The sequence below is a fragment of the Desmodus rotundus genome, chromosome 2, assembly GCF_022682495.2.
Source record: "Desmodus rotundus isolate HL8 chromosome 2, HLdesRot8A.1, whole genome shotgun sequence".
In the NCBI taxonomy this organism is placed as follows: Eukaryota; Metazoa; Chordata; class Mammalia; order Chiroptera; family Phyllostomidae; genus Desmodus; species Desmodus rotundus.
The window spans coordinates 24430960-24453308 of NC_071388.1; positions in this window are offsets into that span (position 1 = coordinate 24430960).

The following is a 22349-nucleotide window of genomic DNA, read 5'->3' on the forward strand; positions in this document are numbered from 1 at the left end:
AGAGGATTATATGTATTTAAAAAAATTACACAACTTTTTTTTTCTCTTATCCTCACCTGAGGACATGCTTATTGATTTAGAGAGAGGGGAATGGAGGGAGAGAGAGAAGGAAGTAAACATTGATATGAGACAGAAACATCAATCAGTGCCTCCTGTATGTGCCCCAACTGTGGACTGAACCCATAACCTAGGCATGTGCCCTGTTCTGGAATTGAACCCACTATTTTTTTGGTTTTTATGAGACAATGCTCCAACCAAGCAAGCCACACTGGCCAAGGCAAAAAAATTTCATAACTTTTAAATCTTATTTTATTAACCACATTTAATTTATAATTACTCAGAGTAGTACAGTAAAAATGCATTTCAATATGTACGAAGGGTTCCTTGAAAGGGCATATTATATTAGAAGCCATTAAAAACCTGTGTAGGCTATTAATGTTATACTCATCTATTGTTCTGTGTGTAGTGGATTTTTTAAGAAACTATTCATTTACAATATTTAAATACACCTAAGACTGTGACCTATTTGATGCATGCTCAGTCCACAAACTGGAATCTTGTCTTTGAATGTGAATATCATGATGAGGATTTCAAATTGAATGAATAGGATGGCTGAAGTTTTAGTGGTACTTCTTTGGTACTATATTAATGCATATACATGAATATAGAGCTATGTAGAAATACTCCTTTCATTCAACTCTATACAAATCCTTTTTATCTTACTTTTGAAGTTGGTTATTTTGTTTGAGGTCAGTTCTAGTTCCATAGACACTGTGTGGTAACAGGAAAACATTCAGTGCCATTTTCTAGGGAATATCATATGTAGAAAATAGTGAGAAGAAAGAATGCCACGTTTGCCATCTGTCTCTAATTACGATTTCCTACTGGCTTTTAGATGTATTACACATCAGGCCTTTATTTTATAAAACAGATTTATATTAACTACAGTACCTAAAATGATTATGAAACACTTCCCCCATGTAATTGTTTCCCCATTATAAGGCTGAGATTGTTTTATGAAGCACTTCCTTCTTTAAGGCTCACATAATAGAAAGAGGATATAAAAAATATAGTTTGTAGACTGAGCATGAATCCACACCTGAAAACATTGATCCTTCAAGAAAGCTTTTATTGAGCATTGCTTTGGCAAGCCATCTTGGGAAAAAGGGTAGGTGGGAGAAGGGAATTTATTTTAAAGATTTCATTTATTTATTTTTAGAGAGGAGAAGGGAGGGAGAAAGAGAGGGTGAGAAATATCAATGTGTGGTTGCCTCTTGAGCATCCCCTACTGGGAACCTGGACCACAACCTAGGCACATGCCCCGACAAGGAATAGAACAAGCGACCCTTTGGTTTGCAGGCTGGCCCTCAATATACTGAGCCACACCAGTCAGGGAAGGAGAGGGGAAGTCTTGTCTAAAGACAGAGGAGAGTCTGTCCCAGCTCTTTCTTTTTTAAAATATATTCTATTGATTATGCTATTATAGTTTTCCCATTTCCCCCCCTTTATTCCCCTCTGCTCTGAATTCCACTTCCCACCAGCATTCCTTCCCTCACCTTAGTTCATGTCCATGGGTTGTGTACATAGTAAGTTCTTTGGCTTCTCCATTTCCTATACAATTCTTAACCTCCCCCTGTCTATTTTGTACTGACCATTTATGCTTATTACCTGTACCTTTTTCTCCATTATACCCCCTCCTTTCCCCTCCCCGCTGATAACCCTCCATGTGATCTCCATTTCTGTGATTCTGTTCCTGTTCTAGCTGTTTGCTTAGTTTGTTTTTGGGTTTTTTTTTTAGGTTCAGTTGTTGATAGTTGTGAGTTTGTTGTCATTTTACTGTTCATATTTTTGATCATCTTCTTTTTCTTATATAAGTCCCTTTAACATGACATATAATAAGGGCTTGGTGATGATGAGCTCCTTTAACTTTACCCTATCTGGGAAACACTTTATCTGCCTTCCATTCTAAATGAGAGCTTTGCTGGATAGAGTCATCTTGGTTGTAGGTCCTTGCCTTTCATGACTTTGAATACTTCTTTCCAACCCCTTTTACCTGCAAGGTTTCTTTTGAGAAATCAGCTGATAGTCTTATGGGAACTCCTTTGTAGATAACTGTGTCCTTTTCTCTTGCTGCTTTTAAGATTCTCTCCTTATCTTTAATATTGGGTAATGTAATTGTGATGTGCCTTGATGTGTGCTTCCTTGGGTCCAACTTCTTGGGGACTGTTGGACCTTCCTGGAAATCCTGGAAGTCTATTTCCTTTGCCAAATTGGGGAAGTTCTGCTTCTTTATTTTTTTCAAATAAGATTTGAATTTCTTGCTTTTCTTCTTCTCCTTCTGACACCCCTATGATTAGGACGTTGGAATGTTTAAAGTTTTCCTGGAGGTTGCTAAGACTTTCCTCATTTTTTTGAATTCTTGTTTCTTCATTCCTTTCTGGTTGAAAGTTTATTTCTTCCTTCTGGTCCAAACCATTGATTTGAGTCCCAGTTTCCTGCCCTTTACTGTTGGTTCCCTGTACATTTTCCTTCATTTCATTTTCTATAGCCTTCACTTTTTCCTCTATTTTGTGACCATCCTCAACCATTTCTGTGAGCATCCTGATTACCAGTGTTTTGAACTCTGCGTCTGATAGGTTGGCTATCTCTTCATCACTTAGTTGTATTTTTTTTCTGGAGCTTTGACCTGTTCTTTCATTTGGGCCATATTTTTTTTGTCTCAGCATGCCTGTTACATAGTAAGGAGTGGAGCCTTAAGTATTCACCAGGGCAGGGGCAACCCACATCACTGTGTTGTGGTGCCGTATGTGGGGGAAGGGTCCAAAAGGGAACAGTGCTGCTTGCTCAACTCTCAGCGGGCTTTTAGTCCCTTCCCCTGCTACCCACAGCAAATTGGGCCCTTCTGGTGCTGATTCCCCAGGTGGGTGGGCTTGTGTACATTCTAGGACCCTAGGGTCTCTCCAGAGCACTCTCCTGTGAGGCTGGGAGTTTCTCCTGCTGCCTCAACCCCCACAGGTTTTTACAGCCAGAGGTTTTGAGGTTTTATTTCCCCTCACTGGCACCCTGCATTTCGAGGTCTGTTTGCTCCCCAGTTGTTCCTCCTGGTTTATCCCTACACAAATGTGGGAACTCCTGCTCTGTCAGCTGCAGCCTCACCCTCCCTGTCCTCCAAACACTGGCTTGCAGTGAGTCCTCCCTGACCCGGCTGCCCATGTCTGCCCCTCCTACTAGTCTGGATGAATGTTTCTTTTTTAACTCCTTGGTTGTCGGACCTCCATACAGTTTGATTTTCTGACAGTTCTGTTTATTTTTTGTTTATTTTGTTATTGTTTTTCTTTTGGTTGTGTGAAGAGGTAAAGTATATCTATCCACACCTCCATCTTGGCCAGAAGTCCCTCTGTTCCAGCTCTTCCATTACTAACAGTTGTTTATGAAGGCACCAACATTATCAGCACGGTTTGAGAATTGGCTTATTTTTTGTTATACTTAGTTTCAAAGTGATACAATTCTCAGGCTTTTCCAGTATAGAGAATGATCACAGCTGGGGTGGGCAGGAAAAGCTCGTCAAGGAAATTCTGGAGAAGGTGAGCTCAACCAAGTTTTGAAGATTATTAGCATGAACTGATGGGGAGGTGAAAATAGGCACTTAGGGTGGATGGAAAAGAAATATGGGAAGAAGCAAATCAGGGCGGGAGACAACAAAGTGATGATATTTGGTAGAGAATAGGAGTCACATTTGTACTAAAATGAAGTGAAATTGAAAAAATTACACGGTTGGGTTTGAAACGTTTAAAATTAATTCTCATTAGCCTTATTATATCCTTTGGAAAATTCTTTGAGAAAGTGAAAATTTCTTCTATTTTATTATACCCAACAACCTCTGTAAATATCATTTCTAAGTCTTTAAAATAATAATGAATATTTCTTGAATATTTACTGTGGGCCAGGCACTGTGCTAAATACTTTTAAATGCATTATCTCTCCTGACCTGACTGGTGTGGGTCAGTTGGTTGGATGTCATACCACAAAGTGAAAGGTCTCTGGTATGATTCCTGTTCAGGGTACATGTCCCAAGAGGCAACCAACTGCTGTTTCTCTCCTTCTCTTTCTCCCCCCTTTCCTTCACTCTAAAAATAAATAAAGTCTTTAAAAAATGCATTATCACACATAGTCCTCACTTACTACTTAAATCCTCATTTTACAGATGAAGAAACTGAAGTACTAGGAAGTTACATAGCTTCTCCATGGTTATACGAGGTCAGAAGTGGTAGAGCTGGGATTTGAACCCAAACTTAGGAACCCAGGCTTTTACCCACTATATGGCAAGGCCACTTAAGCTTGTCACTCCACCTCTAGTTCTAGGTCCAGGTGGGTATGACCTTCTCTTGAAGGTTTTGGAGCAGAGAAGTGACATGATCAAATGGCTTTTTAGGAAGGCGAATGTGGCCATGGTGTAGAGGCTACACTGAATGGAGAGCAGTCAGGAGTCAGGGAAATCAGTTAGAAGGCTATGTGGTTATTACAGGCAAGAGGAAATGAAATCTTGAACTAGGTGTGTAAAGAATGAGAAAATATGAAGCAAGGGTGAATAGGATTTTGAGATTGATTAAAGGAAGGGAGTAAGGGGAAGAGAGTACTCAGAGAAGACCTAAAAGTTTGAACTGGTTGTCAGGAGGCTGGTGTATGGAAACCAGAAATGGACAGAAAGGGGCTCTTGTTAAGGGAAGCTAACAAGAGTCCAAGAATTGTCTGTGGGTAAACCATTTCCTTTATTTCTCCAAATGAATGACATACAAATCTTTAATTTTTCTCTCATCTTAGGCACTGCTTATTCAACCTCTCAAGAGTAGCCTGATTTTTAGTTCAGTCTTAATCCCTAGAGCAAACATTAAGGCATGGAAAACAAAAGTTATGTTTATAGACAGCAACCACTCTGACAAAATTTCGGTTTCTTTTTTTCAAGTGCAACTGTAAAAATACCATTTTTGGATCCACACAATTTCTAGCAGCAAGATCGAGGAATTATTTTTATTCTTCTTCTTCTTTATTTTTCAAAATGATGCCTTGGCTTCACATAGAACTGATTCTGGCCATCAGAGCCTAGCACAACTGACTTTGCTCATTGAAAATCTTTGTTCATAAAGGTAGATATAAGAGCAGACCCTGATGTCGTGAGATTCGGATATCTGTGTTCCCATAGAGAAAGCCTTAAACAGCTGCCTCTCACTGCCCAACTAAGAAAGGGACAGAGGTAATTGATCTAACAGAAACAGGAAAAAAGGACTAAATTTATTTTCAAATAAAGATTCACCTAATATAAGGTTGCGATGTATAACTGAAAACCCAATTTTCAGTGAAAGGGAAGTAATGGCAAAGACTTAATGCTAAATATGCTTTAAGTACAGAAATGAATAGTATTTTATGGATTTGCAATGCAATGTGAGGAGTTCAAAGTAAATATTTAATTGCTCTTATTTTTTTATTAAATTTATCAGGGTGACATTGACTCATATGGTCCTATAGGTTTCAGGTGTAAATTCCTATGATATATGACCTGTATATAGTATTGTGTGCCCACCACCCAAGGTCAAATCACTTAATTGCCCTTAAAACTGAAGAACATAATGGAAGAATGTGCATATTCTTCCACGCTGACTTCTTTTACTGTAAAGTGCAGGAAAACACTTATAGTAATATTACATGCAGTAATATCACATAGCATCCATGGTGCACAAAAAAGTAAACTTTTAAGAGACAACCAAATTAACCTCCCAAGCCTTGTAAGCCTAGGCATACTCAGACTTATGCCTAACAAGCTGTGATAAGTAAAAGATAAGCTCTTATAACATGTTTGTTTTGTGACAGTGCCATGTTTCTGACACAAATCTCATGTCCACTCATAATTAGGGCTGCCAGACTCAGAAATACAGGATTTGCACACTCTGACCTCCAGAGTATGAATCTGTCATAAGAGGATGAGTAGAAATTTTCTTCCCAGTCCCAGACTTAGATATAGGAGATTATGTTTTCCTGATTGCATTAAAACAAAACATCAGTAAGACGTTGCAACATGAAAGGGAGGGGATCCGTCCAGGTGAACTTCTATGATTCTGTGCTTCACTCTCAACATCAGGGCAGTGATAGTTAATCTTCATGACAGGCTAATGAAGTAAGTATTGTTGATTATTACTCACTTTATAGATGGGAAAACTTTGGCTATAGAGGTTCAGTAGCTTGTCCAAGGTCACCCAAAGAGTAAATAGTGGAGCAGATTTGAATCCAGGGCTGTGCTGGGCATGGTGGGTATGAGCAAAGCAGTGACTGTTGGGCTTTCCCACCCAGAAACCTCTCCCCTGAAGCTCTCCATTTCTTGCTGCTCGTACAACCTGGGTTCTTTCTGTATACAGTAAGGAAATACAGTTGTAAAGTCAGGAACCAGCACCAAAGCTGGGTTGGGTTTTTTTGTTTGTTTGTTTGTTTTTGATGGGCAGGTAATGAGTTGCTCACTGAGATTAAAAATATGTTGCTACTGTATTATAGTGATATATGTCCCTGAGTGTGGACCTGCTCATCCTCACCCAACTATGTCACTTTTCTTAAATGGGCTTGGTTGATATTTGGAATTGGGAGACTCAATTCTGCCTTCCATTTTGGTCCACATTGGAGAGTTAGAACTCACACTTTATGAGGGGAGCAAATTGCCATGATATGACCACAAGCATATGATGAAAAGTACACAAATATTCTAATGTACAGAACTCTGACAAAGGAAGAAGTAGGTGTGATACAGGCCCCAGTAAGCTCTATTTATTCACAGGCTGACTCTCATTTAGCTTTCTCATACATCTCATACATCTCATTCTGAAGAAATGGTATAGTAGAATAAATACAAGCCTCAGAATTAGACATTCCTGGGTACAAACCCTCTTTCTGTCACTTCGACAATCACTTTAACATCTCTCAGAAATAGGGATAATGCTTTGTGTTGCTGTAAGGATAAGATGGTGCATGTGTTGTCTTGGCATAGGACAGATGTTTAACAAATGTGGTTAGCACATCAATAGGAATACAGAGACAGATGCATGAGTGATTAAAAGTACGTGACTCTGGGCTCAAACTTCTAGGTTCAAATCTATCACTTATCAGCTGGGTGACCTTGGGAATTGTACTTAGCTTCTCTGTGCCTTAGTTTTCTTGTCTGTAAAATGAAAATGATGACAGTACCTTCCTCATAGCATTGGTACCGTGGCCTACTGTAAGGAAAGCACCGAGACAGTGCCTGGCACACAGTAAGTGCTCGTAAGTGTGCGATTCAGTTCATTGCAACCTTGTTTCTCTGCAGAGTGGGAACCCCGGCAACTCAAGGTATACCTAAAGGCAGTATTTCCAGTGTCTTGATTTCTAAGACCTAGAAATACTTATTTAAATTCAGTGCTCACTGAATCATTGATGTTATGATGTTATGTACCTCAGTCTGACAGTTTCCGATACATTCATACCCATTGTTGGTGAAGGTCAGGCTATCACATTCCAGTTGTGGGGAAGAGTAAATTGGTACAACCACATTTAGATGGCACTTTGCAATATCTATCAACATTTTTAATGTGCATCTCTTTTGACTTATCAATTTACTTCTAAGAATTTTCCTACAGATGTACTCATACCATTGAGCAAAGAAATGCGGTAGAGTTGGTTGCAGCATTGTTGGTGGTACTAACAATCTATAAACAACTAAATATATTTCTAGAGAAAAATGCTTAAATAATTTATGATATATCCATGCAATGGAATACTGCAGAGGTGATTTAAAGACTGTAACAGCTATACAAGTGGACGTGAAAAGCTGTACAAGCATACTTTTGGGAGAAGGCAGGCATTTTTCAAAGTAATGACTATAGTGTGAATGATATTGTTTGTTTTAAAAAGTAAGCAGATATGTGCTTACATCAACTTGCTTGTTTAATCATAGAAAATTCTCAAAACACATGTGAGAAATCATCAGTAGTGTTTGCCAATCGGAAGTGGAAATATGCATTGAGTGGGTACTTTGACCTTTCACTGTATGTGTGCCATTTGAATTGTTTAACATGGACATGTATTGCTTTTACAATTTAAAAATGGTCAAGAAATCCCTTTCTTTTTCATACCCCTAGATACTAGTTTTTTAAAAAGATTAGTCCTTTATGAATGCATAATCCTAAGCCCTGATATAATATTTTTTGAATTATTGAGCCAAGTATCATCCTAATTTAAAACAGAAGATGTATGAACTCACTGCCAAAGCCCCAGTTTGCTCCTAGGGAGCAGAAACCAAATGACGAAGGAGATTTCCTACCATCAAGTCACAGGAGAGTCTTAAGTCCTGTGGCAAAAATCCCTGTTGTTCAAAAGTTCATGCACTTCTAGAGGAATCATTAAATCAAAGAGCATTAGATGGGAGAGGGGAACGTTGAGTAAATGACTTTTCCTCAGGACTTAATAAATTGAATGCTAAACATGGGGGGGAACATTCCACAGGGGACTTTTTTTCACATTAAGGTTTCTCTGTATTGCTAAAGCCCCTCTCTCATTCTTTTGCAAAATGCTATATAAAAGTAACATCGCTTTTGGGTTTTGAGGGCAAAAGTAATTTGCATGCAGGGTTAATCAAGACTCCTTGCCCTTTGTACTTTTAAAAATGCTTACACATACATTGTCTCCTTTGGTATTCACAAATGAGGTTTAGTACAAGTATTATAGAGCTCATTTTCTGCATAAGGACCTGAGGTTTGGAGAGGTTAAGTGATAAGTTTAAGCCAGTCAGTGATAGCTGAACACACAAGGACCCTTGGTTATGTCTTGGCTGTCCTTGCCACCAGCAGCCAAGGGCACAGCTGTGTAGCTAGCAGAATCACTACTATAGTTTTGAAGTTGGCTTAGTATTTTCTCAGAATCACTTTTGCTCTTGTTCAGGAAGACCCAGAAATGACCAACTGAACTTTCTTCCCAATGTGAATTATAAATATGCTGAATTTAAATGTTGAGAGATATCTAATAAAATCCAGATAGATAAGGATTTCTAGTTCAACTCTACCTCTTACTAGCTATGTAATCTTGGGCAAATTGTTCCCTCATCTATAAAATGGGGGTAAAGATAGTATTGATCTTCCAAGGCTGCTGTTAGGAATTTAAATGAAGTAATGTATGCAAAGTGCTTGACAGAATGCATGGAATATAGCAAAGTGTTGATACACACCAGCTATTAAATAATAGTTAATAGTATTACAGAAAGGCGAGATTTCAGGTCAGTGCAGCAAGCATAGCTCTGATAGCAGTCACAGCTTTTGTCCACTTGGAGGAGATAGCAGGAGCTGCATCCCAGAGTGGGCACCAATCGGTCTCTTTCCTTTTGAAGCAGACTTCCTTGGAGTGACAAGGAACTAGGAACAGGCAGCAAAGCTGCTTCAAACATCAATGAGCCTCAGTGCAGAGGCTTGAGCATCTCTGACTAAGGAAACCACCCCCCACTTGGCGCCAGTTTTCCAGTTTATGGTCAACAGTAAGATGAGGCAGGCAAAAAAGAGCCAACCACCCAGGGCTTTAACAAAGGACAGTCACCTCCCCTAAGAGAGCAACCCTAAGATCTTCTTGCTCTGGGAGTTTGTCTTCAGTCCCTTAAATTTCAGTTTTTAAAATCAGAAATCTGAAAAGCCAGAGCTAAGGATTCACATAATGAATGATGAAGTGATCTATTTGCTGTTTAGCTTAAAAGTATTTTACTAGTTCTTCTTTTGAGTTTTAGTAAAGAAAAACAAGTTTTTCTTTATTTTATACTTATTGTGGAAAATACACACAATCAAAACAGAATGAATGAAAGTCCTTAGGAAAAAAGCATTGTTTATATTTATTTTGCTGTGTAGTTACTGAGACATTTTATAAATATATTTATTTTTACGAAACCGGCAAAGCACTGTCCATACAGTTTGGGACCTTTAGAATATTAACAATATGCCATGCACATCCTCTCATATCAATGGTGTTTCTCTACAGCTTCATCTTCAGTGGCTCCACAGTGTTCTTCGGGGTGGACATTTCGTAATTTTACTAACCTTCTAACGTTGAATGGTTAGGGTTTTTTTCTTCAAGAAAAATTCTTCTTAAAAAAATCATTGTAGTTAATGGGGGGAAAAGAAGGGAAGAGTTTTCAGGAACATCTATAAAGGACACGTGGACAAAACCAAGTGGGGGTGGGATCAGGGGTGGGAGGCGGGGATGGCTAGGGTGGGGGGAGAGGTGGAGGGAAAATGGAGACAACTAAAAAAAAAAATCATTGTAGAAATCCTTAATTCTTTCTTTAAAATAAATTTCTAGAAGTGGAATTTAAGTATAAATGAATTTTTAAGGCTTTTGGTGTCAAATTGCCTGCCAGTCAAATTTTACCAGTTTTATCCTTACTATTAATTAATACAGGAGTATAGCTAGGTCAATGACTATTTAAGTATAAACACGACTTCTATCCATTTATTGTCAAAGGCGAATACCTTCACAAAAGCCTTTATGCCAAGCATAAAGAGTGCTTCTTGTTAATGCCAACTTCTATTTTTGTTTTTATACTCCGAGCACAATATCTCCATAAAATAGTGTGTGAAGTGTATTCAGGAGGTTGGTAATGGTATTAGTATGATATGATTAGCTTTTGATGGAATGTAACAGAAAATGGAAATAATTTGGAGGAAAAGTTACTATAAGCACACTTCCACTGGAGCCCATTAATTCCACCCACATGTCTTTTTTAAGATGTGAGGATAAAACAATCGGGTGTATAAATTCTTCCACTGTGGAATCATCATACCAGTTTTCTCTAGGGGTGAAAGGAAGCCTCCCCGATCCCCTCTGCAGCATGCTAGACTTCATGGTAGAAACATTAAGACTGGAACCTTTTCAGTAGAAATTACTCTTGGTGACACCAGCCTGCTGTCAGAGTAATTCCTGCTGCAAAGCAAGTGTCTGAATTAATGGTCTAATAAACTGAGTTAGTGTTTCATCTTGGCAAAGGATTAATTAGGTGAAGAGAAACTAACATTTATTTGGGTTCTTATTTGACAGGCCCTTTATTATTACATTATTGCATTTACTACTGCCTATAAACCTATGAAGTAAGTATTACCATGGACATTTTACAATGAAGGAACAGAAGTTCAGTGAAATAAAGTGTCTTCCCTAAGTCCACACCGCTGGTGAGCCGCAAAGTTGGGATTTGAACTTGGGTTCCCTGCCTCTGGAGCCTGTGTTTGCTATCTGCTGCTTCTCACCAGTTAAACAGCAAGCCTGACTGTTTCTCTTCTAGAATATTCATTGCACGTATGAATACACTTTTAGCCAAATAAACTGTAGGTTCTCCCTTAAAATTCAGTGTGTTAGGCAGACTTAGAGACTCAAAATCCACGTATCAATGCTATGTCAGTTAAGATCCTTTAGTAAACCAGAAACAGAAAATCCGCTATCTTGAGTAACAAGATATCTTGAGACAGAGGGGTTCCAGGTCTTTTCAGTGGATGCTAAAGCCCTTTGAGGGATTCAGGAGATTCTTATAATCTTTGTGTAGCACCCCTCAGATGACTTACGTTACTACGAAGGGGAAATGTGCCTCTTCAGTGGAGAGATCCCGAGGACACCACCCTGCCCAGCTTAGCTTTGCTGAGAGTGGGACGACCTGACATCTGTTCCTTCATGGGCGAGAAGAATACCGTATCACCCACATAGTACTCTTGACTAAAGTGTGAAATCAGAATATAATCATGAGGAAATAACCCTCCAAGTCCAGAATCCATTGTATAAGCCAAGTGTCTGATATGTTTGTAAAAGTCGATGTCATGAAAAACAAGCAGATAAGCGAAAGGCAGGGGGACTGGTGCAGCTGCGAGAAGACTGAAGAGAGGTTGACTGGGTCCTGCACTCTTCTCCCCTCCCCACCACCCTGTGCAAAGGCTGTAGAAGACGTTTTAGAGGAAACGGGAAATTTGAGATAACATTGAATTCATGTGATTTTCGTAGCTGGGACATTGTATTGTGGTCATATAAAAGAATACCCTTATTCTTAGGAGATACATGCGGAAGCATTTAGGGGTGGTGTCATGATATCTACAATGTACTTTCACGTAACTAAATTTTATGGACTTATGAGCTGATAAATGATTTAGATCTTTAATTTATTGGTTATTAATGTGGATTTCTCTTATTTCTCAATGTTATGACAGTTTATTTAAAACCCTCTGTGGCAGTTCAAACTCTTGTCTTTCATTTCATCTTTATACCCTCTCAGCAATGATGAAGCCAATACCTGTATTTGTAGAAATCTTTTGTCCTTCAGAATCTGCTACCCACATCCAGGTCATCAGGTAGAGGTTAATGTATGAGCCTGCATGATCTTTACCATTTTATTAGATTCTCGCAACAATTTTGCAAGAAGCATTTAGGCCTTTTCCTTGTTTCCAGCTACTATATATTTGAAAACGAATCTAATTCATTAGTTTCCTAGAGCATAATCATTTAGAAAAGGGAACAGCGAGGGACTGTGACACTACTACTTCTAACCCCTTTTACTAACTAATTCTTTGATAAGGTTTACATGTTTTTTTAAAATCAACATTTGGCTCCTCTATTTTCCATAAAATGCTTCATCTTTACAGGGCAGCCAGAGTTACTGGCATTGAGTTCTGCCTTCCTAATGGACCTTCACCAAAGCCTGGTGAGGCTGGCAGGACAGGGGCCACCCTCCTTTTCTTTTTTTTTTTTTTTTAAATATTATTATTTTTTTATTTTTTTTATTGTTATGCAATTACAGTTGTATGCCTTTTCTCCCCATCCCTCTACCCCACCCCAGGTGGGGATAGTGGGAAGAGGGTATTACAGGAACTACTATAAAGGACACATGCACCCTCCTTTTCTTCATGATGGGGAAAGGAAGGCTGGAGAGGAGCTGTGTTATACAGGCAATTAGTGGGTGAGCGATGGGAACAGGGTCTGGGCCTCCAAGTTCTTTGGGGCTTTTTCTCCTTTACATGCTTCTCCTTGGCAATGTCCCAAAACCTGTGCTCCTAGGCATTTCTCCAGTGGCATTTCCTTTAATCACATTGTTGGCTGAAAATTTGCTGTATGTCCAGACTGGGACTGGGCATTAGAGACAAAGACAAATGCTTTATGATCTCTGGCCTCAAAGTGCTACTGTGTGGTAAAAAGAACTAGACATTAGATATAGCATATATTATAGAAATTAGACAATAGATGTAAGGGATTAGCTGTTATAGAAAAGGGGGTGAAAAAGTTCTTCAGAGGCAGATATGTGGTCTTCAGGATCTTATTTTTGTAATTCTCTGGGGTTTTCTGGAGAGCATCTGCCATTTCTTTGAATAGGGGGTGTTCATATTTATTATTAGAAATGGTGGATAAACACACATCCCTGATGATTTCTTTGATTCTAGAATCACACATGGGCCTGGACAAGTGTGAAAAGAACAGATGTCATACCACACCTCACACTATCCCCTTCCTCATTGTTGTCTTTCTTTGCATGGCTACGCAGTGCCACCCCTGGATGGGTTCACTGAGGCTCATGCAGAGTGTGACGGAGGACTCTCTTGGGAACTGTTCGAATAGGAGGATGAGGTTAAACCAGCTAAGAAGTATCTGATCATTACCAGGTTTTAAGTTCATGGACTTGTGTTTTGGGAGATAGGATTTGATGTGGGATAGGGCATATCATGAATGGTTTTTGAAAGCATCTCACTTATAATCAACTGTTGGTGGATGTAAATTCATTTTCATTGTAACGGGGTTGATATTTATCCAGTATGCACCTGCAAAGCAGGACCAGTGGTTACAATATTGAAATGCTTCCACATCACTTGTCAGTAGCCATGGCTTCATGATAACCCTCACCCTCCACTCCCTCAGCATCTTCTCCAGGACTAGCTTCCCCATCTCCACCTTCAAAACCCAGCAACCAAAGGATTAATGCTTGGCACAGCAAGAAAACTGATTGTTATATATTTTGAATGTCATTTTTCATAGTTATTATTATAGTTCCTAATTTCATGCGATCAGTTGCACTATTCTCCCTCAGATGTTTTCATACCTTAAAACTTGGCAAACTATTAAAACTATTCAAATCATGACATCAAGTGAAAACTCAGAAGTTTCCTAGTTAAAATAGTAAAAGAAAATGTGTATAATGTTCATACTTTTGAATGCTTGATAGAGGAGTTTCCTCTTTTTGGAGTACAGAGACCATCCGTTAAGAGGCAAATTAGCATGACAACAAGCAGAATGTAGCTTTGCATACTGCAGGCACTCCGTGAATGCTGCTCAGTCATCCTATGCAGAATGAGCTATTCCATGTGGAGGAAAGAGCTAATCAGTGGTCATCAGCTATTATGCCAATGCAGATTTTTTTTAATGATAGCAGCCTTCCCCAGCTATTGACTTCTCGACTCCATCTTTGTCAACAGAGCTCCTTGTAGTAACCTCCCAGAGGTTGTCGTTAGCTATTTTCTCTGATGCTCTCTCATGAACCATGGACTCAGACTTATTTAACGTCTTGCTGATCTAGACTCACTTTGTTCCCTGGTTTCACCAGATCCAGCCCCAAGTGTTTCTGGGATCAACACTTTTGTAATGCCAATACTCCTTGTTCCTAGCTCGTGCTCAGTTAAACATGTTTCTTAAATACATGGAAGGCTAAACTCAAATTATTTTGTAGTTCAAGTGAAAATATTTCTATCCAAAGTCTCCATGAGAGTATGTTGCTGCATACAGTTTCATTTATCTACCATTTGTACTTAGCAGTGGCACATTTTTAGCTACTAGGGAATTCGATTGCCTTTCGGATTCAGAAAAAGGTAATCACACTGGCATGAGATGTGCAGAAGAATGGCTGTCTTGGCTGTATCTTCTCTTGCTTTTTCGCTACCATGAGAGTCAGTCATGTTTAGTAACCAGTCAAGAGCATGTTCACCTGAAACAGTTCTTTTTCCAAATAAGAAACATGAATTTGAGTGCTGTGCATCAGTTGCCAGCTAATAAGATAATCCTCTTTTCATTTCAAAGTCCATACTCTAATCTTAAAACAGAAGCCTCCTTTTCTTTTTTTTAATGCAAGTCACTGGATAAAGATTCTGTTATCGTAATCCTATTAAAATGTGTTCACTTTTGCAGTACACTTTGATAATAATATTTATTCTTCTAAGCACATAGGGAGAAGAGTGATAAAAGACAGATCTATTCAAAAATTTGGGAAAAAAAGTTGCAGAGAGGGGAACTATTAAAAGCTCAGAAATGAATAGCAACTAATACTATGGAAGAAAACAATCATTAATTCATGAATCAGGCTTCTATTGAGCCTCTGTTTGGGAAGGATAGTAATTTGGCAATTGAAATGCCCTGTACTGACAACATGTGTCCACGCAGGCAAATGTTGGCTAAACTGAACTTCCTGAGCACTGAACTAGTAACCGACCCTCACTCTGTGACTCTACTACATCACCTTTCATTGGCACTAATGGCTTTGAAGTTACTAACATCACTAACAACATTTAAAAAAAATAAACAAGTAATTAACTTTGACAGAAGATGGGTAAAGAGAACCATGATTAACAAATTGATTCTGTTGAGAACATTAGCGGGTACCCAGCCTTTTGGTTAGTACAGATACTGTGCTTTCTTCTCCTCATGTTGTGTAAGAACAACGAAAATTCCTGGTGACTTCTGACATTTTTGCTTGGAGGGAGGGGAGCTCTCTCTCTCTCTCTCTCCCCCCTTCCCCCTCTGAAAACCAGTAGTAATAAAGTTTAGTTCTCTATACCTGATATGATCATCCTGTATTCCTGTACTGATCCAATTTCATTTATGTACAGGCTGCCTAAAATGATTTGCCACTTCTACCAGCTTTCCTCTAATTTTTGTTCTTTGTTTCAAATTCAAATCAAAGTGCATTTCTTAACATCATGTATTTTACCTCTAGTGCTAGGCTTTTCATGTATTTTTATGCCAGGGTTGAAGCTTTCCTTTATTAATGGTTTATTGCAGGTATGTCTGTGGTTCAGCTCATTGAGAAAAGAATCCACTTTCGTTCATAAAGATTCTACCTGAAAGTTACTTACAAGGTAGTACAAGCTTAATGTGTACTTTTTTTTCTATAAAAATACTCAATTTTTAAATTTAATTTTGTTTTTTAAAATTAAACTTAATGTTTAATAGTATTAAATGTCCTCACAGTTGCAAAAATGAGTACATTATTATATATTTGCAGAAAATCTATACATTGTCTATTTAAATTTCAAAGACCTGGAGGACTACTCCTTTTGTGGGTAGATTAGGACTTATACTTGCCACCCTGAAGCACTGCATCTGATCTGGTAGACGTTCATAAGGCTTCCCGAAATGTGTCACGTTCCACTCTCAAGGTATTTGGTGACTAAATTAAACACGAAATGGAGTTGTAATAGGATTTAAGGGTGGTTTAGGACCTACATTCTCCCTTACCACAGAGCAAATATGTTTTCTAGGACAATGTAGGGCACAAGTCCAAAGTAAAGCTCACCACTTTGAAATAAAATACTTATGGAACAAGTTTTACATTTTCCTTTTCTTGGCTAAATCTAAACTTCCATAATGCTGGTATTTCTTATAGAAGTTTGTGAGGGCTCTCCCCAGAGAGGAGACTTTTAGTCACTCACTTGTCTGCAGAGTTTTACATCTGCATTGTTGGTTTGCTGGGACAGATGCATTCCTCATTTCTCTTTATATCAGATAGGGATGCTTTAAATTCCTCATAACTGCTGAGGTTTAAACATGGAATAGGTTTTTGTTTTGTTTTTTTTTTGAGAAATAATAATGCTGGGTAGTTATAATTTCCCATTTTTGAATGGAAACCCTGTAGTGATTTAGTTAATGTATATTAAAATCGCACATACCTGTATGGGTTTCTTTGTTTAATTTCAAGACCAAGCTAGTGAGGCAGAGAGAGCCTTCATTCGGTCTCTGTGTTCCTTGGCTGAGAAGCCTCAGCAGGGCTGGTTGGTGGGGAGTTGGCAGTTCAGAAATGAGCAAAGCAAATGTGGCCTGTGACCTCAGGTGGCTATCCAGCCACACAGGACCATATGCTCTTACCCAAGCACACCTTAAGTGTTCTCTGCTTGGCCTCCTGGTAATCTAGTCACTGGCCTTCTCCCCATCCACCCCTCCTTTTGTTCCTTCCCTTTGGATTAAATCCACTCCTCAGTTCATTGGCACTCTCATCAATGGTCCATGTAAGGGCCTTTTTTTGTTGCATGGATTTATTTTCCTTTTAATCCCTAATCACAACTTATTCCCCATCCCCAAGACATCTACTCAAATGTGTTTGGTGTGATCATGCAGGTGTGTGATTCCTATAACATATGCAGTCTTTGTGTGTGTTTAAATTTGTATAAGTGTTATGTTATAGCTCTCATTCTTTTTCACATTTTCCCCGTAACACATTTTAAATATCTCTCTCTCTGTGTACTAGAAGCTAGTTTATTTCTTCTAATTCTGCATAGTTTTTTTATAAAACCGCCACACTTATCCGTTCTCCTTGAGTCCTGCTCACTTCAGTGGCCTCCCCCCATTTCTCCACACCTTGAATTGTAGTCACATGGACTTCTTTACATTCCTCTAAAGCAGCAGAAGTCTCTGCATCTCCTTTTTGGTCCCCATGATCACCACCTATGTAATACCTATTATACATCCTGTACATTTCTCCTTAAGTGTAAATTCAAGAAGCCATCCTGATCTCCCCTCCACAGTATGCTTAGGCTGCTGCTGTGTGCTCATTGTATGCAGTACTTCCCCCGTTGAAACTAAGGTGGCACTTTGTTACAATGCTCTATTAGCCAGAAAGCTCCCAAGGGCCTGGATTATGTCTGCTTTGCTCGCTGTTGAATGGTTAACTTCTTAGTAATTAGCCCAATGTCTAGAACATGGTAAATACTCTGTAAAAATTTTCTTGTTGATTGAATAAACAAATGTGTAAGTGAAATCAAGACATGGCTGCTGAATCAAGAAGTTCTCAATACTCTAATGAAACAGCCAGTTGGTAATAGTATCCCCATTTTGTTGGAAACCGAAGCTCAGAAAGATGAATTAAATTGTTAAAGTTATGCAGATGAGTCAGGAAGATGGGATTCAAACACATTTGTCTTTGGCTGTGTATTGGAGGTAACAAACAAAATCTCTGTTGCAGTGGAGGTTCCATTGTCATGGGAGACACATTAAGCAAGTAAACATATAGTTTCAGGTGGTATTAAAGGGCTTGAGAGAGGTGGTACGGTGGTAGCAGATAATTTAAATTGGTTGGTTAGGACAGTTGATGAAATGAGAATGAGAAGGAGCCAGTAATAGAAAAATCCAGGATGAGAATGTTCCAGGCGGAAGGAAGAGGAAGTGTGAAGGCTAGGAGGGGAGAACAAGCTTGGTGGTTTGAGAAACAAGTAGGAGGCCCCGGAGGCTGCAGTTTGGTGAACTAGGAGAGTGGAGATGAGGTAGATGGTTTCTTAGTCCATTCGGGCTGCTAGAAAAAATACCATACTGGGTGGCTTATACACAGCAAAATTTATTGCTCACAGTCCTGGAGGCTGGGAAATCCAAGATCAGAGTGCCAGCATGGTCAGATTCTGGTGAGGATGCTTTTCCAGGCTGCAGACTGTCAACTTCTCATTGTATTCTCATGTAACAGAAGGATGAGAGAGTGCTTTTAGGCCTCTTTTATAGGGGCACTAATCCCATTCATGAGGGCAGAGCCCTCATGACCTAATCACCCCCCCCCCCACAGGCCTGACTTCCTTATATCAACAACTTGGGGGTTAGGGTTTCAACATATGAATTTGGTGGGCGGGGGGTGGGGGGCAGCGCATGATCATTCAAACTATAGCAGATAAATAGTTTGGCAACACATCACATAAGACTTTATAAGCCATAATGAGGACACTGTTGTCAGGAAGCCATTGGGAGGTTTCTTTTTCCTTTTTATTGACTACATTGGAGTGACACTGGTTAACAAAATTACACAGGTTTCAGGTGCACAGTTGTGTAGCACATCATCTGCACACTGCATTATATTCACCACCCCAAGCCAAGTCTCCGTCCATCACCATTTATCCCCCCTAAGCCAGAGAGTTAACATGGTCTGACTTATGTCTTAAACAGATAGATCACTTTGGCTGATTATAGGGGAAAAAAGAGTGGAGGTAGAGAGTCCAGCCGGAAGATTGCTGCTGTAATTCTAGGTGGTAACTATGGGACTGATGAAGAGTGGTCAGATCTGAAATATATTTCAAAGTAGAACACATAAGACTTGCGAATTTGTTGAATGTGTGTGTGGAGGAAGAGAGGAGATTGGGGTAAGGGAGGTGTGACAAAGGAAGGGACCATTTGGGGCTGATTCTAGGAAATGATGGGGCCATTCTCTGAGATGAGAAAGACTGAGGTCAGAACAGAGTTCAAGTAGAAAACCAGAAAATGAGAATTGTTTTGGACGTGCTTGGTTTGAGGTATCTCTAGACATGCAGGGGTCTTGTCAAATAGGGATGCAACCCAGGGCACAGGGGAAGGATTAAGTCTTGAGATACAAGTGTGAGAGCTGTCTGTGCACTGATAGTTCTAAAGCTAGATTCCAGGACTAGTGAGGAGAGCTAGAGAATAAAGAGGGCTAAAGGAATGGCCAGTGAGGTAGAAAGGGGGAGCGGGGCGGGGGGGGGGGGGGGCGGGGAGAGAGAGAGATAGAAGAATGTGTTCTAGGAAAGTGGTCAGCTGTGCCCTAGGCTGCTGATGGTTTAATGAAATGAGGACACTGTTCACTGGATTTGGCAAAAACTGTGCTCATCAATGACTTTCCCAGACCCACTTCCCATACTGTGGCCAAAAAGCTAATGGACATGCTTTTGGTTTGTTGTTTGTAATTCTACAAATCAAATTCTGCTCTATAGGCACCAGAGGATTCTATTACTTAAAACCACTTTCCAGAAGGAAGTCATTGTGTAAAGTTGAATATTCTCTTCCATTGCAAATTAATGCCCCCTAATTTTTCTAAGAGTTGTGATTCATGTAGCGAGTATTATTTTTCCTTTTTCTTTCTTAAGTAAAACTCTCATTCTTTTACCTGACCTGCCTAATTACTTGATGTGCTTAAAGTCTTTAAATTTATATTCTGAAAATGACTATCTACCAGCTAATGAAGCTTTTCTTCAGTTTGTTTAAGGACAGTGCTAATAAGTCCGATAGGTATATTAATACACTGATAAGTAATATCAGTAAGTCTGACAGCAATAATGATGGCTTATGAAGCATTTACCACATGCCAGGCATTGTTCTAAGTGCTTTACAGTTATTTACTCATTTAACACCCATGACAACCTGTGAACTAAGTACTGTTATTACTCCATTTCGTGGATGAGGAAACCGAGGCACAGAAAGGGTAAGCGGAGTGTCAAGGTCAGTTATCTGATAAGTGGAGGGCCTGAGTACCCAAAGCCTGAGCTTTCTAACGCTGAGATAGATTGGCTTCATTTACGCATTCTTTCATTGGGTGCTGTCCATGTGCTGGGCAGTGGCGACAGATAAGAATAACAGGCTTCTGCACCCTAAGAACTAGCTTTCATACCCAGCTCATGCTTGCCACAGTTTTCCGGAATAACTTTGTGAATTGAGAATTTGCATGCTGTATCTGTGGTTTTCCAAAATATTTTCTAGAAAACAACCTGATAGTCATGGAAAAAATTTTAATATTGGGTTGACAAAGATGACACTAGTTCAAGTTAATGAAAGTGAACTTGCATAATATAAGTGCCTGCCAGGAGCCTTTTGAAGCCGCCATTGTGATTGCTGTTTCATTTAGAGGTTGTAAATATTGACAAATCGTGATTAAATTTCCCAGCTCCCCTTTTCTGTCAGCAATAAGGACACTGAAGATCTGGTTGAAATTAATTACTTGATTTTCATGCATTTTGTTAATCACTCATTCCCTACAAACCTGAATATTTTCTCATCTTGTAGAATAAAATAAATTTTAAATATGGCAACAAGACTAGAAGAGATAAAGGCATAAATTTTAATAGTATTTCCTTATTTAAAAATGGATGCCATTTTTTGGTCTCTCAGGTGTTTAGTTTTGGGGCATTTAAAGAGGAGTTTCTTCTTCCCTACATCAATAGGTGATAAGGAAAGAAAACAAAAAGGAAGTTTTTGGTTTGTTTATAGAAATATCTTATGTTTTACTTGGTTACATACATTAAATCTTTATTAAAAAAAAGAAAAAGAAGACTCCCAGTGATTTACGTAGGTGTGTTAGCTGTGAACCTCTGCTATAGTAATTTATTGGTGGATTTCAACCCCCAAGATGGAGCTCAGCAGTAAATCTCCATCATCTTTTTTTTTTTTAAGATTTTTACTCATTTACTTTTAGAGAGAGAGAGAAACATCGATGTGAGAGAGAAACATCATGTGAAAGAGAGACATCATGTGAAAGAGACACATCGGTCGGTTCCCTCTTGCCCCAGCCAGGGCTGAATCTGCCCAGGCATGTGTCCTGGCTGGGAATTGAACCAGCGACCCTTTGCAGGCCAAAGCCCAGCCAACTGAGCCATCCTGGCAAGGGTGATCCCCATCATCTATGCCCTCACACACCTACCAAGTCACAGAAGCAACTATTTGAAGTCACAAAAACACCAAACGATTTTGCTATAACCTCCTTGTATTTTACTGTTTTTTAAAAATGGATTGTTTGTCTTCAGATTTCTCAGAAAGTACTATAATGAAAAATGCTGTTCTTTGCAATTTCCACCAGAGATAAAAAGGGAGTGGGGTTTGCATGGGAGAGGGGATGGAATCAACCCATATTGGACGCTTCCAGGGTTCCCGGATATTGCTGGACACTTTAAACACATTATCTAATTTAATCCTCCGAACAAGGTGGGTGTAATCACTCATAGTTTACCAATGACAAGCACTGAGCTCCACTGGAAAGTTTTAGACATGGGCATTTCCGTCCATCTTCAGTCGCATAGCAGCCTTGAGCTGAGTGGAACCAGGGTGGAATGAATTTTGCACCTGGCCCTTACTGAGTTGGTTGAAAGCTGTTTCCAGGCCTGCTGTTTTTGTTATGAGTTTTCCCTTTTGTAGGGCAGAAGGGATTAGCTCCCTGCAAGGCCTTTCTCCAACTATGGTAATTTGAATGTAAACCCACCTTTTCTGTCAGGCTTACTTGAGGAGAATAGGACATTTATAAGAAAATGATCATACAAACCATAACAGTTAACTCTGGGTTTACTAAGGAGCCTTATGTTAATGACACTTGCATT